A 14,378-nucleotide genomic window follows, 5' to 3' on the forward strand; every position below is an offset into this window, starting at 1 on the left:
TGATCGATTCATGAAGGTTGGTGGAAGGAGTCGACAGCATTCTTAGGCCAAACTCACTACCTAGGGGTAAAAATTATGCAAATGTATTGGCTTCGAGGGGCAACGCTTAGAAAACTGTATATTTCATCGATTCATGAAGGTTGGTGGAAGGAGTCGACAGCATTCTTAGGCCAAACTCACTACCTAGGGGTAAAAATTATGCAAATGTGTTGACTTGGAGGGGCAACGCTTAGAAAACTGTATATTTCATCGATTCATGAAGGTTGGTGGAAGGAGTCGACAGCATTCTTAGGCCAAATTCACTACCTAGGTGTAAAAATTATGCAAATGTGTTGACTTGGAGGGGCAACGCTTAGAAAACTGTATATTTCATCGATTCATGAAGGTTGGTGGAAGGAGTCGACAGCATTCTTAGGCCAAACTCACTACCTAGGGGTAAAAATTATGCAAATGTGTTGACTTGGAGGGGCAACTCTTAGAAAACTGTATATTTCATCGATTCATGAAGGTTGGTGGAAGGAGTCGACAGCATTCTTAGGCCAAACTCACTACCTAGGGGTAAAAATTATGCAAATGTATTGACTTGGAGGGGCAACGCTTAGAAAACTGTATATTTCATCGATTCATGAAGGTTGGTGGAAGGAGTCGACAGCATTCTTAGGCCAAACTCACTACCTAGGGGTAAAAATTATGCAAATGTGTTGACTTGGAGGGGCAACGCTTAGAAAACTGTATATTTCATCGATTCATGAAGGTTGGTGGAAGGAGTCGACAGCATTCTTAGGCCAAACTCACTACCTAGGTGTAAAAATTATGCAAATGTGTTGACTTGGAGGGGCAACGCTTAGAAAACTGTATATTTCATCGATTCATGAAGGTTGGTGGAAGGAGTCGACAGCATTCTTAGGCCAAACTCACTACCTAGGTGTAAAAATTATGCAAATGTGTTGACTTGGAGGGGCAACGCTTAGAAAACTGTAAATTTCATCGATTCATGAAGGTTGGTGGAAGGAGTCGACAGCATTCTTAGGCCAAACTTACTACTTAAGGGTAAAATTTATGCAAATGTATTGACTTTGAGGGGTAACGCTTAGAAAACTGTAGAATTGATCGATTCATGAAGGTTGGTGGAAGGAGTCGACAGCATTCTTAGGCCAAACTCACTACCTAGGGGTAAAAATTATGCAAATGTTTTGACTTGGAGGGGCAACGCTTAGAAAACTGTATATTTCATCGATTCATGATGGTTGGTGGAAGGAGTCGACAGCATTCTTAGGCCAAACTCACTACCTAGGGGTAAAATTTATGCAAATGTATTGACTTGGAGGGGCAACGCTTAGAAAACTGTATATTTCATCGATTCATGAAGGTTGGTGGAAGGAGTCGACAGCATTCTTAGGCCAAACTCACTACCTAGGGGTAAAAATTATGCAAATGTATTGACTTGGAGGGGCAACGCTTAGAAAACTGTATATTTCATCGATTCATGAAGGTTGGTGGAAGGAGTCGACAGCATTCTTAGGCCAAACTTACTACTTAGGGGTAAAATTTATGCAAATGTATTGACTTTGAGTGGCAACGCTTAGAAAACTGTATATTTCATCGATTCATGAAGGTTGGTGGAAGGAGTCGACAGCATTCTTAGGCCAAACTCACTACCTAGGGGTAAAAATTATGCAAATGTATTGACTTGGAGGGGCAACGCTTAGAAAACTGTATATTTCATCGATTCATGAAGGTTGGTGGAAGGAGTCGACAGCATTCTTAGGCCAAACTTACTACCTAGGGGTAAAATTTATGCAAATGTATTGACTTGGAGGGGCAACGCTTAGAAAACTGTATATTTCATCGATTCATGAAGGTTGGTGGAAGGAGTCGACAGCATTCTTAGGTCAAACTTACTACTTAAGGGTAAAATTTATGCTAATGTATTAAAATTGAGGGGCAGCGCTTAGAAAACTGTATATTTCATCGATTCATGAAGGTTGGTGGAAGGAGTCGACAGCATTCTTAGGCCAAACTCACTACCTAGGGGTAAAAATTATGCAAATGTGTTGACTTGGAGGGGCAACGCTTAGAAAACTGTATATTTCATCGATTCATGAAGGTTGGTGGAAGGAGTCGACAGCATTCTTAGGCCAAACTTACTACCTAGGGGTAAAATTTATGCAAATGTATTGACTTTGAGGGGCAACGCTTAGAAAACTGTATATTTCATCGATTCATGAAGGTTGGTGGAAGGAGTCGACAGCATTCTTAGGCCAAACTTACTACTTAAGGGTAAAATTTATGCAAATGTATTGAAATTGAGGGGCAACGCTTAGAAAACTGTATATTTCATCGATTCATGAAGGTTGGTGGAAGGAGTCGACAGCATTCTTAGGCAAAACTTACTACCTAGGGGTAAAATTTATGCAAATGTATTGGCTTCGAGGGGCAACGCTTAGAAAACTGTATATTTCATCGATTCATGAAGGTTGGTGGAAGGAGTCGACAGCATTCTTAGGCCAAACTCACTACCTAGGGGTAAAAATTATGCAAATGTATTGACTTGGAGGGGCAACGCTTAGAAAACTGTATATTTCATCGATTCATGAAGGTTGGTGGAAGGAGTCGACAGCATTCTTAGGCCAAACTCACTACCTAGGTGTAAAAATTATGCAAATGTGTTGACTTTGAGTGGCAACGCTTAGAAAACTGTATATTTCATCGATTCATGAAGGTTGGTGGAAGGAGTCGACAGCATTCTTAGGCCAAACTCACTACCTAGGTGTAAAAATTATGCAAATGTGTTGACTTGGAGGGGCAACGCTTAGAAAACTGTATATTTCATCGATTCATGAAGGTTGGTGGAAGGAGTCGACAGCATTCTTAGGCCAAACTCACTACCTAGGGGTAAAAATTATGCAAATGTATTGACTTCGAGGGGCAACGCTTAGAAAACTGTATATTTCATCGATTCATGAAGGTTGGTGGAAGGAGTCGACAGCATTCTTAGGCCAAACTCACTACCTAGGGGTAAAATTTATGCAAATGTATTGACTGTGGGTGGCAACGCTTAGAAAACTGTATATTTCATCGATTCATGAAGGTTGGTGGAAGGAGTCGACAGCATTCTTAGGCCAAACTCACTACCTAGGGGTAAAAATTATGCAAATGTATTGACTTGGAGGGGCAACGCTTAGAAAACTGTATATTTCATCGATTCATGAAGGTTGGTGGAAGGAGTCGACAGCATTCTTAGGCCAAACTTACTACTTAAGGGTAAAATTTATGCAAATGTATTGGCTTCGAGGGGCAACGCTTAGAAAACTGTATATTTCATCGATTCATGAAGGTTGGTGGAAGGAGTCGACAGCATTCTTAGGCCAAACTCACTACCTAGGGGTAAAAATTATACAAATGTATTGACTTGGAGGGGCAACGCTTAGAAAACTGTATATTTCATCGATTCATGAAGGTTGGTGGAAGGAGTCGACAGCATTCTTAGGCCAAACTCACTACCTAGGGGTAAAAATTATGCAAATGTATTGACTTGGTGGGGCAACTCTTGGAAAACTGTATATTTCATCGATTCATGAAGGTTGGTGGAAGGAGTCGACAGCATTCTTAGGCCAAACTCACTACCTAGGGGTAAAAATTATGCAAATGTATTGACTTGGAGGGGCAACGCTTAGAAAACTGTATATTTCATCGATTCATGAAGGTTGGTGGAAGGAGTCGACAGCATTCTTAGGCCAAACTTACTACTCGGGGACAAAATTGATGCAAATGTATTGACTTTGAGGGGCAACGCTTAGAAAACTGTATATTTCATCGATTCATGAAGGTTGGTGGAAGGAGTCGACAGCATTCTTAGGCCAAACTCACTACCTAGGGGTAAAAATTATGCAAATGTATTGACTTGGTGGGGCAATTCTTGGAAAACTGTATATTTCATCGATTCATGAAGGTTGGTGGAAGGAGTCGACAGCATTCTTAGGCCAAACTCACTACCTAGGGGTAAAAATTATGCAAATGTATTGGCTTTGAGGGGCAACGCTTAGAAAACTGTATATTTCATCGATTCATGAAGGTTGGTGGAAGGAGTCGACAGCATTCTTAGGCCAAACTCACTACCTAGTGGTAAAAATTATGCAAATGTGTTGACTTGGAGGGGCAACGCTTAGAAAACTGTAAATTTCATCGATTCCTGAAGGTTGGTGGAAGGAGTCGACAGCATTCTTAGGCCAAACTCACTACCTAGGTGTAAAAATAATGCAAATGTATTGACTTGGAGGGGCAACTCTTAGAAAACTGTATATTTCATCGATTCATGAAGGTTGGTGGAACGAGTCGACAGCATTCTTAGGCCAAAGTCACTACCTAGGGGTAAAAATTATGCAAATATATTGACTTTGAGTAGCAACGCTTAGAAAACTGTAGAATTTATCGATTCATGAAGGTTGATGGAAGGAGTCGACAGCATGCTTAGGCCAAACTTACTACTTGGGGACAAAATTGATGCAAATGTATTGACTTTGAGGGGCAACTCATAGAAAACTGTGTATTTGATGGATTCATGGAGGTTGGTGGAAGGAGTCGACAGCATTCTTAGGCAAAACTTACTACCTAGGGGTAAATTTTATGCAAATGTGTTGACTTGGAGGGGCAACTCTTATAAAACTGTATATTTGATCGATTTACATGCAGCACTTACATACAGCACTGTTTTAATAACTTTTTGAGTATTTTAACTATTTCACTCGTGTCACGGATGACGCAATAATGAGCGGCTGGCCGGCTTGGTGACGTGCGGGTGGTTAGCGGGCGGCAGGGACAACAACAAACTGCAAGCGATCGCGTAAACAATTCGTAACGTGAATCATTGAAGAAAAGGTTGGAATATCAACCGAACTTCGGCCGAAGTTCGAATTCGGCGTTGTCTTAAACCGAATGTTCGGCCGAAGTTCGAATTCGGTTCAATCCACATTCGGCCCATCACTAATAAATATCAACCTATTATTATCACGATAATTTTCATGATAAATATTCTTGATAATTATCATTTCGAACCCTGCATACACATAACATATAATCACGCCTATATGCTTTATCGGGGTAGGCAGAGCACTAAGTGATCATAGAACCACTTGATGCCACATTCGACAAGTACTGTGAGGGTAGGTAAGCAAGTTGGAACATGTGTTTAGCGATGATAGGTTGTCAGCTTTTCGCCCACCATACAACACAACTCTCATCAATTTTAGTGGCTTTTTATTATTTTTAACTTAACGTGAATCTAAAACGAGTTTAATACCTATCTACCACCCAATTTTTTTTTCACTCATTTAGGTACCTACTTAGGTATTTCCGTTTTAGTAGGTAAGTACCTACAAAAAGTAATGATATCCAATCAAAAACATAAATGTGAAGTGAGAGCCAAGTTCAATATTATGATTAATGCCTTGGGTTGACTTCAACGACAAAAGAAAGTGAGATCTAAATGGGTGCCAAGTTCGATGGTCAGTTCTGAAATTTATTTATAAGTAAGTACTTCAAAGTGAGAGGAAAGCGTTCTACCAACTAGGCTATGATGGCTCTCATTCAGACTTTTTATGCGTGTATAGATAAAAAAATGCCTCAAGTATCTTTACTAAACGCATAAACGTCTTGCGCAGTATGGTGATATAGACTCTATCTAAAGCATTTCAATTTATTAGACTGTTTAGTTTAAATGTTATGTAGACTATCAACAAAATCAGCGACGAGGTAACTACAGCACTTTACAGTATTAGCATAATGGCTGGCGTCTGTAAAAGTTTGGAAACATGTACAGGATCCGTTCATTTGCAAGTGAGAAATATGTTTATGAGGGGAGATACAAAGCGTTAGTGTTGCGTGGTGTCGATGGAATACGAACGCCGCGGTATCGCTGTAATTACATGCGATTGAATAACTCAGCGTTGACTGACGGCAGGCTCCATATCGGGCCAATTAGCTGTATCTAATGTATCGATGATGGTGCTCCGTAGCCCCCCTCCGATCACGAACTGACTAAATGACCGGGAATTAACAAGTCTTTATAATGTTACTTCTTCTCAAGAAAAAGAGCAGATATTACATACAAACCAAATTATTCTATTTCCTTCACTTTCACACTTCATTATACTCGTTTTTATTAAACCTTACTGGAATGATCATTGATTTTCTTTTTTAGCTTTTGTTACCCAAGTTGAAAAATGTATAAAATATAGATTTTTAAAACAAATTCTGAAAGTTTCCTTTATATTTAAAATGTATAATTTCCAGGTTATTTTATGTGCCGGCCTAGTGCAGTCCACCCTGCAGGTCTCACACGGCGAGCAGCGAGGCGGCGGCGAGCGGCGGTCGTTATCGCGTCGTGCGCCGCTCATTAAGATAAACTAAATGAGCCGCGATATCTTCGCCATCTGCCGATCATTGCCACAGGAACCACTCCACTTACATATACGTACGAGGTGGAAAATAAGATAAATGTAATATACATCTGTACTCATTACTTAGCTAATGAGGAATGAGGGAAAAAAATGTATTTAGAGCTGTTCGTATACTGGACAAGTAGTATGTAAAGGTTAGTAGAGGTTATGTGAAAGCGCGGGTCTGTACCAATGTGATGTGACGTAGGGACTACTGGAGACTGAAGTGGGTAGTTGCACAATACGTCATCACAAGAAGACCAGCAAATACGTTGACTTTTTGATGAGTGTGGGTGGTGGAAGGATGTTACCAGCATAGCTACGACTATCACTAAACTACTCCATAACGTAAGTAGGGTAATGTATATTTTGTAAAGGTACCCACATGTCAAACAAAAAAATCGTCCTTATCTCTGTTTTGTGGTTATAGCATAGCATGTGCAAGTATAAAAAAAATACATTTCATTAGTTCCAAAAACGACATAAAGTGATAGCCAAATATGAAAACAGAATCGAAATTCGTTAAAAAAACATATTTTTTTACCGTTAGCGGGGAGCGCTAACGGCTCTTTGAAGAACGAAATTGTGACGGCCATCCGAAATCAAGGAATTAGAAAAAGTGACATTAGGAAGGCGTGACGTCACATGTTCCTAGTGCCATACAAGCTTGCTACCCTATTTAGGAAATAATAAGGATAACCCTTTAACCACAACTATTCCCAATTTGAAAGCGTATTGTGCTACAATTCGAGTTTGAAATAGAAATCGTGGAGAATGCTCCTAACTGGAACTTATGAGAATGTATGGCGTCGCCTACGCTCTCCGTCACTCAGATGCGCAGACGCCGGTGAATACTAAACCGCTAACGTTTGTGAAATCTACTATACATTATACCTACACCAGACTATAGAGAGTGCGGGTGTAGCACCTGACTCATCGTCAATTTACCTTTGAAAACATAACAAATACTTTATAGAACACACATGAGATCAAAAACAAGAGAGGTGGCCTAATTGATAAGTAGTAATCTCTTTCAGCAAACATATTTAGTTTAACAGGAAGCCCTGCGTGCTCTCATCCCGTTGAAAGAGTTTACGTCTACGTTCTCACCGAACCTTTCATTCTACATGTTGCTGTTTAGTCCGGGGGAGGCCTATATTACAGGTTCTTTAACTTAGTCCAGGCATCAGCCATCACAAAATATACCAACAATCGATGCAACTTGAAATAATTAGTCATAGATTTTTGTGTGGGAAAATAAATATTTTTCATTATTTATTTCTTTTTTCTTTTTCAGAAATTCTGACCGAGATACCTTCAGTCTTAGGATAGAAACTTTTTTTAATAATATTAAAAATCCCCTGCCTGTGAAGTACCCTGAATCAATCTACAATACATTGACGAATTCTTTTTCCACGGTGGCAAGCATAGTGAACAAAGTGAACAAGTTAAAACATGCCATGGACAATTTATAGAAAACTATTACACAAAGCATATGCTTGAAAAGCTTTCTTTAGCTTGACTTGCGTGTTGTGTTGAGTCCCGCCGACCACGTAACCACCTAATTCTATTATGTTCGTTATATAAACGACTTGTAGAAAGCCCCACACAAGCAACATGCGCGGGATTACGGGACATCCTCCACCGCGCCATAACAAGCGCCACAAAGGAAGTCAACTTAATCTTGCTTACGGCACTTACTACACAATTTACGACATGTCAATTGCTATTCATCGCGCGCGCCTCATCTCCATAAAAATAAAATCTTCAGTAGATTTCGTGGACGTAAATCGCGGTGAAAGACATGATTACGGCTAAAGATGTAAAAGAGTAACAAATTCGTGCGCGGGCGCGCGCATTAGCGGCGGTTAGTATGCAGCCGCCGTGCCCGCCCGCCCCCGCCCGCCGCGGCCCCGCCGGCGCAGTCGCCTCACGTCCTTAATTGCTCGTAGCACGCATGCGCACTCTGCTTGAAAAATGCGGGAAACTCCGGTGCGGAAGTAGTCCCTTCTCTTCTCCCGCCCACACTCCATCAAGAGCGTCCATATTGAATAGCAAACGGTTTGCTACCATACCAGGAAAATAAACAAATCGTTATGTCGTACGAGTCTTCACGTTACACGTCACCCCACCTGCGCACGCGGCGCGCACTCGTCATATAGAAGACATCAACGCGCGCCCACGCCACTTGACGAGTTTGTCCTCTCGAGTTGTCGCCAGAACAGCGGCTGTAATCGTGTGAAACATTGCCACCTGGTTTATGCCGACATTTACAATCTAAACGTCTTCAATTTTCACGCCATAGGTATAATAACTATGTAGTAAGTTGGACAGAGATGATGATTTAAATCTAAATTTAACACATTTATCTTGGATACTCTTGATTCCATGTTTCACTTAAAAATATTTCTGCTTATACACAATTGCTCGTATTTCCTTTATGATCTTGTTAATAAAGAAATTATCAAATACCATGACTTCAGGGTTGACGGACTTACCAACCGGCACTTACTGCCAACCGCAGCCGAGACAAATTTATGATAAGCATGAAACTTAAAAATTATTCACAAAAGGGCCCTCCTGCTAATGCACACCAACAGTGGACCCAAGATAGGTGGACTTACTCCTCGAAAACCAAAGCTTACGTACCTACCGTAGTTTAACCGTACATATCAATAAATCCGTCTATTCCCGTAGTACACAAAATGTCAACCAATATAAGAAGTATCGTTAAGTCTCATAACATCGTTTAAAGGATAAATTAGTTGGTATATTTCTCAGGATATTTTCACAAAGAGCCGGGTCCCGGCGGCGGCGCCCGCTGCGTGAGCGATGGAGCGCGCACGCAGACCTGGCGCATGCGCGGTACACCGCGCCGCACCGCGCTCTATACAAGTTCACGAGAACTTAGAAATGTTCTCATTCCATTTCCAAAATATAAATTATGTTGTTTTATGTACCTACATAAATTCACACACCTAGGTAAATAGGTATTAATTATCCCTCGAGTCTAGGTTACGTGAAACACAAATACCAAAGATGGTTGTATGTTGGTCTTCTATTTGAACTTCTGCCTACGACAGCAAATATTATGGGTGTGGGTTGCTGTGAGCATGTATGCAGTTACTGTATGTCTGGTATGTATGGTTTCAATAGATGTTAATGTCACGAGCCCTTTTCAAACGCAAAGCTCGCATTACGAAACTTTCTAAACTAAAATTCTTTCTCGAATTAAAAGTATTTTAATTGGAAAACTGTAACCGGAGCCGCAAGATGGCCGACGGTATTGTTCCTGCGTGGAGGCGGATTGGAACGCCGACGGAGGGGACCTACGATCTTTGTTTTGTTTGATGTTTATATTTCTTGGTGGAAATTGGATCGGCCGAGGCGGGCCGCGGCGGCGGCTGCTGCATTGTGCAAGTGGAGCGCGACCGGCCGCGCCCGCGCACGCTGCGGTCACGCTCGGCCCATTGTCCCGGCGGCCGTGGCGGCGCCGGCCAATGGCGCGCCGCTGCGCACGCGGCGCCGCCCGCCGCCACTCCCGCCACTCACACCGCTCACCTTACGACACTTGGTGACAATCCTTGCGAATTGTTTTTGCTGGCATGCCTTAGATAAAACTAGCGCGTAACTGCCAGTATCGCCACCTTCTCACCAAGACAACGCACAGCACTTCACTAACAGCTTAAGCAACACAAATACCTATAGTTTGAATTAATAAACTACCCGTGTTTCATTTTCTTTCAGTATACCTACCATTACCTAATGTTAAGGTACCTAATGACGATAGCTTTGCAAACCTTACACCAACATTCTCGGTCTTCGGACATGGTGGAGAACTTATTGGAATTTTGGATAATGCCTCCACGCCTTACGAGGAGACTTAAGAAGCAACTCTATTTTCAAAAGATGAACGAACATAATTTTTAAAAACTTGCAATTTAGAAACTATTTGCAAGTCAAAGCTTGATACAGATCTCGTCTCGGACCAGTGGTCTCCTCTGTCTTCCTTCAAAAATTTGCATTGTACTAATAAATTAACAGACCAAACAGATACCAATATTTGTTACAACAAAGTTGCACCCCCATTTCTTAGTAGGTAGGTTGTTGATGCGAAGCTGGGGCCAAGTGCGAGCAGCGGCAACCATCTCCGCGAAACGTCAATTATATCCGCACTTGACGCTTCAAATTATCATGGCAGTGTCGGCCGCTATTATTTGCGCGCTCTGTGGAGGTTCGTGCGCGTTCGCGCAAAGTTCAAGGCGATTACGGTAAGTGCGCAATTATCTCCGCGCGCTCATTACCCACCGCTAACTGGTACTACAACGCGAAAACACAACCGAACACAAAGCTAATCAACGCGCACAGCGCGGCGCAGCGGTTTGCTTCAAATATCGTTCCAGACGTAACTCATTTACTAACCTGTTGTTCTGTTTGATATCAGCACCAGCATTATGTGCCCGTCTCACTACATGCGATACGCGTCACTGAACAACAAATTTACAGACAAAGCCAGCTAGCTACGCATCTTGCTAAGTTTTTAAACGCTGGACGCGAAAGCGATTCTCATCAGCCTCAAAACCTTCGGGGTCAAAATAATAATGTTCGCCAACACGCAGATACAAGGCCCTGGTCTTTTACTTGCATTTCATTTTATTTATCACATTTCATTTATCTAGAAGTTCTAGAAGTTTCTGAAGATAGCAAAAGCAATCATAACTATTCACCCAGCATCCATTCGGTCAAACTGTACCTTATATCTCGGGTGTATTAAGTACAACACAACGCGGCTGGATTTATTGCGATATAACTCGTGTTACATTCAATTTTTTTTTTTATATGAGAAATGAATATGGTTATGTTGGCACTCTTGTAGTTTATCATCATTGATTTTGCGCACGATTTGGTGTAGCATGGCGTCTATCTGGTAAAGACAGGCGGGCCTCACAAACGCTCTTAGCTTAGGTAAGTATATTAAATCATCTCAATACTCGTACAAGTTGAAACTGCTCGCATGCGAGCATATAAGCCAACACCACAGTACCTCATCGGCCAAATGGGCTACAGCATCTACTAGATACTACCTAACTACCTATCCAAACAAATGAACCATGCCACCTGATGCAGCGATGTGGTCCGGTCCAGTTCTCACCTACAGATTAGCTCGGCTCTCGTGAGCTATAAATTGCAGCTGACAGCATGTTTCTGTGGTGCAGCATGTCGGCAGCTATCAGCTCATCTCGCGGCCGCCGGGCGGGGCGCGGGCGGGTTGGGGGGGAAGGGGGAGGGGGCGTCCGACAAACGACGCCCGAGCACGCCACCACCACTCCCGCCCCCCACCATCGTGGCAGGCACAATGCAATGTTGGAAACGATTGCCATAGATCAAGATTGACCTCGGATTAAAAGACAAAGCTTTGGAGATTTTTTGAAGGTACCACCTGCCTTGTAAACGAGATCGAGACGACGAAGTTGATTGATAAACATAATAAACGCGCAGCTCATGTGGGGTTCCAAGTATGTGAGTTACTTGGAACTCACAAGAATTTCTAACATTAATAAATCGCAAGGAAACTCGGCGCTCGATCTCAAGATAAGCAGTACATGCGGTCATTCCGTAATAACCTGTAGCAAACATCCTCAATTTCCTTGATAAAGAACCTCTGTGCATTGGAAAGGCTGCGCACGACCCGGCTGCGCTAGTTTCGTGACTCCGGCGCAATTACACGTCACGCGGCCGCCCCGCGCGCCCGTTCCGCCTCCCAGCGCCTGCGCAGTACGATTTATGAGAGCGCGTCCACCGCGACCTGCAGCCTCCGCTAGGATGACGCACTGCCACTCACCCCGCTGCAGGATAATACAGCCGCTTATTAAAATAATAAGTGAGGCCGCACCATTCGATCCACGGTATTGCAAGTGACTGATGCTTTATTCGCCAGGTATATATTTGTTTTGTGACAACCCACCATTTCGCTGCAATTTTATAAGGTAGTAGTTCGGTTAAATACAGATACTTTAAATGAGTTTGTAAAAGCTAATTTATTTAAGTTAATACCTGTAGAAGCGAACCCTGCATGCGAACATTGACCCTCGCATTGCAGATGCATGCTCGCTCGCTTCCGCGCCGCTGCGGTCGCATCTAATCCTGAGCTAATCTCTCTAATGTCGGTCGTAATCGCTTCATTATTACGGTACAGCCACACATTCGTACGGTGAATGGCTCAAACGAACTCCACAGTAGAGTCGACCCCAAGCGAATGCAAATCGCTTTGTACATTCCACAATGGTGAAATATTGTAGTAAGTAGATGTTCCGGCCACACCCGGGTTAATCCCGAGTAGATGCGATCGCGCGGTCACCGCAGCGCGCGGCGGCGCGGGCGCAGAGGTCGCGCAATCTATCTGTCACGGCCCCGCGCGCCGCTCGGTGCTCAGCTCGCGTGCATTTTCCCCGAGACTCGTGCGCCGCGCAGCGCCCGCTCAAGAAATTGGTTTTAATTTTGCTCTCTTTAATATTCTCCTAAGCAGTGAGCGAGCCAACAAAACAAAGAGTGCACGACCTCACCGCGGCTCGCCTGACTTAACTACCGATCAAAATGAACTATAGAACGCTCGATCCGAGCACAATGCAGGTTTACGAGGCACTCATCTATTTAATAGGAATTCTAGATATGAATCGAAGAAAGCTTCTGTTGTTTCAAGAGGCTCGTCGCCGCTGCGCTGGCGCAACGATACCTTTACTGCCGGGGACGTGATCCCGCGCTATGACTCGATAAAAATACCAATCACATCTAAATAGCTTATTTTCGTCGCGTGGGTGCCCACTGCGCTTCGAAATTATACCAGATTTGTCCAATAAATAGGCTTCCACAGTGGTTCCCAAAGTGTACCGAGGAGAGAACATTTAGTAACCAAACGCTGAGTAATGTTCGGCAATAATCTGCATATGCAGCCAGCGTACTCTAACGGCGCGTTGGCGTTACTGATGCCGGCGTCGTGCGCCCCACTGGTGTCCGATAACTCAGGTGCCCTCGCACGTCGCGGCGCGCACTTCCCCCAGTCGGCACTAATCAATAAAGTTTGAGCGGCGCTGGGGTCAAGTGACATAAATTAACATAGTAATGTGCGCACGCGGCGTGGCTCGCCGCGGTAACGGCGTGCGGAGCTTTTATGTAAATGTGACGCGCCGTATCTCTCCGTAAGAGTTTCAATTACAAGACAGTCGCGTTAATTAGGCGAGGTGTGTACCCCCCGGATCCGCGCGGGGGCGGGGACGGACGCTGATTGCCCCACGCTTAAACCCTTTAATTGAAAACCGATGAACTTGAGCGGCTCTATCTGAAATACGACGAGCATTGACGATGCAAATGAGCTGATATTATTAGGTCGTTGAATTTTTACGATCCAAGTCTATTTCGTTATTTGTTCCGATTGAATGTTACGCGAGCTTTTACCGTTACATGTGGCTTAACAGAATGGTATTGATTTCATTACATCATATTTAATTTCTGGTAGGCAGGTACCTGGCACTAACCAGATTTCTGATACTTTAAACAATTCGGAAAAAACTTAGGTATATATTTATTTTAGTTTCTATAATGTAACCCGTAGTGAACAAGCGTGGTGAGGTATGCGCCATACCCCTTCCAGTTGACTGAGGGCAGGCCCAGCAGTGGGACGTACCTTATACAGGTTATTTATTTGTCATGTTACGGAATCGTTTGTGTACAGACATAAAACAGTTACAATGTATTCATTTGCATCCTACTATGTATATATCAAACGAACACTGGCGTTTCTTACATCTAAGTGTCACAAGAGAGCAGTGGAGCATACACCATTAAGTAAGCAGGTATCCAACTACTAGGTACTTATCTACAAGTAGAGCCAACTTGATCTAAAATCGAATCCAAGATATTGACAACCATTCAATGTGTACAAAT

General features: G+C 43.0%; 1 long non-coding RNA gene across 1 annotated transcript in view; it reads right to left on the reverse strand.

Annotated features, from left to right (window-relative positions):
• The window catches only part of LOC126375006 (uncharacterized), a 49,464-nt gene that overhangs the window by 33,470 nt on the left and 1,616 nt on the right, over positions 1-14,378 (reverse strand). The gene's annotated exons all lie outside the window — the stretch shown is intronic.

The sequence above is a fragment of the Pectinophora gossypiella genome, chromosome 18 (genome assembly GCF_024362695.1).
Source record: "Pectinophora gossypiella chromosome 18, ilPecGoss1.1, whole genome shotgun sequence".
Lineage (NCBI taxonomy): Eukaryota > Metazoa > Arthropoda > Insecta > Lepidoptera > Gelechiidae > Pectinophora > Pectinophora gossypiella.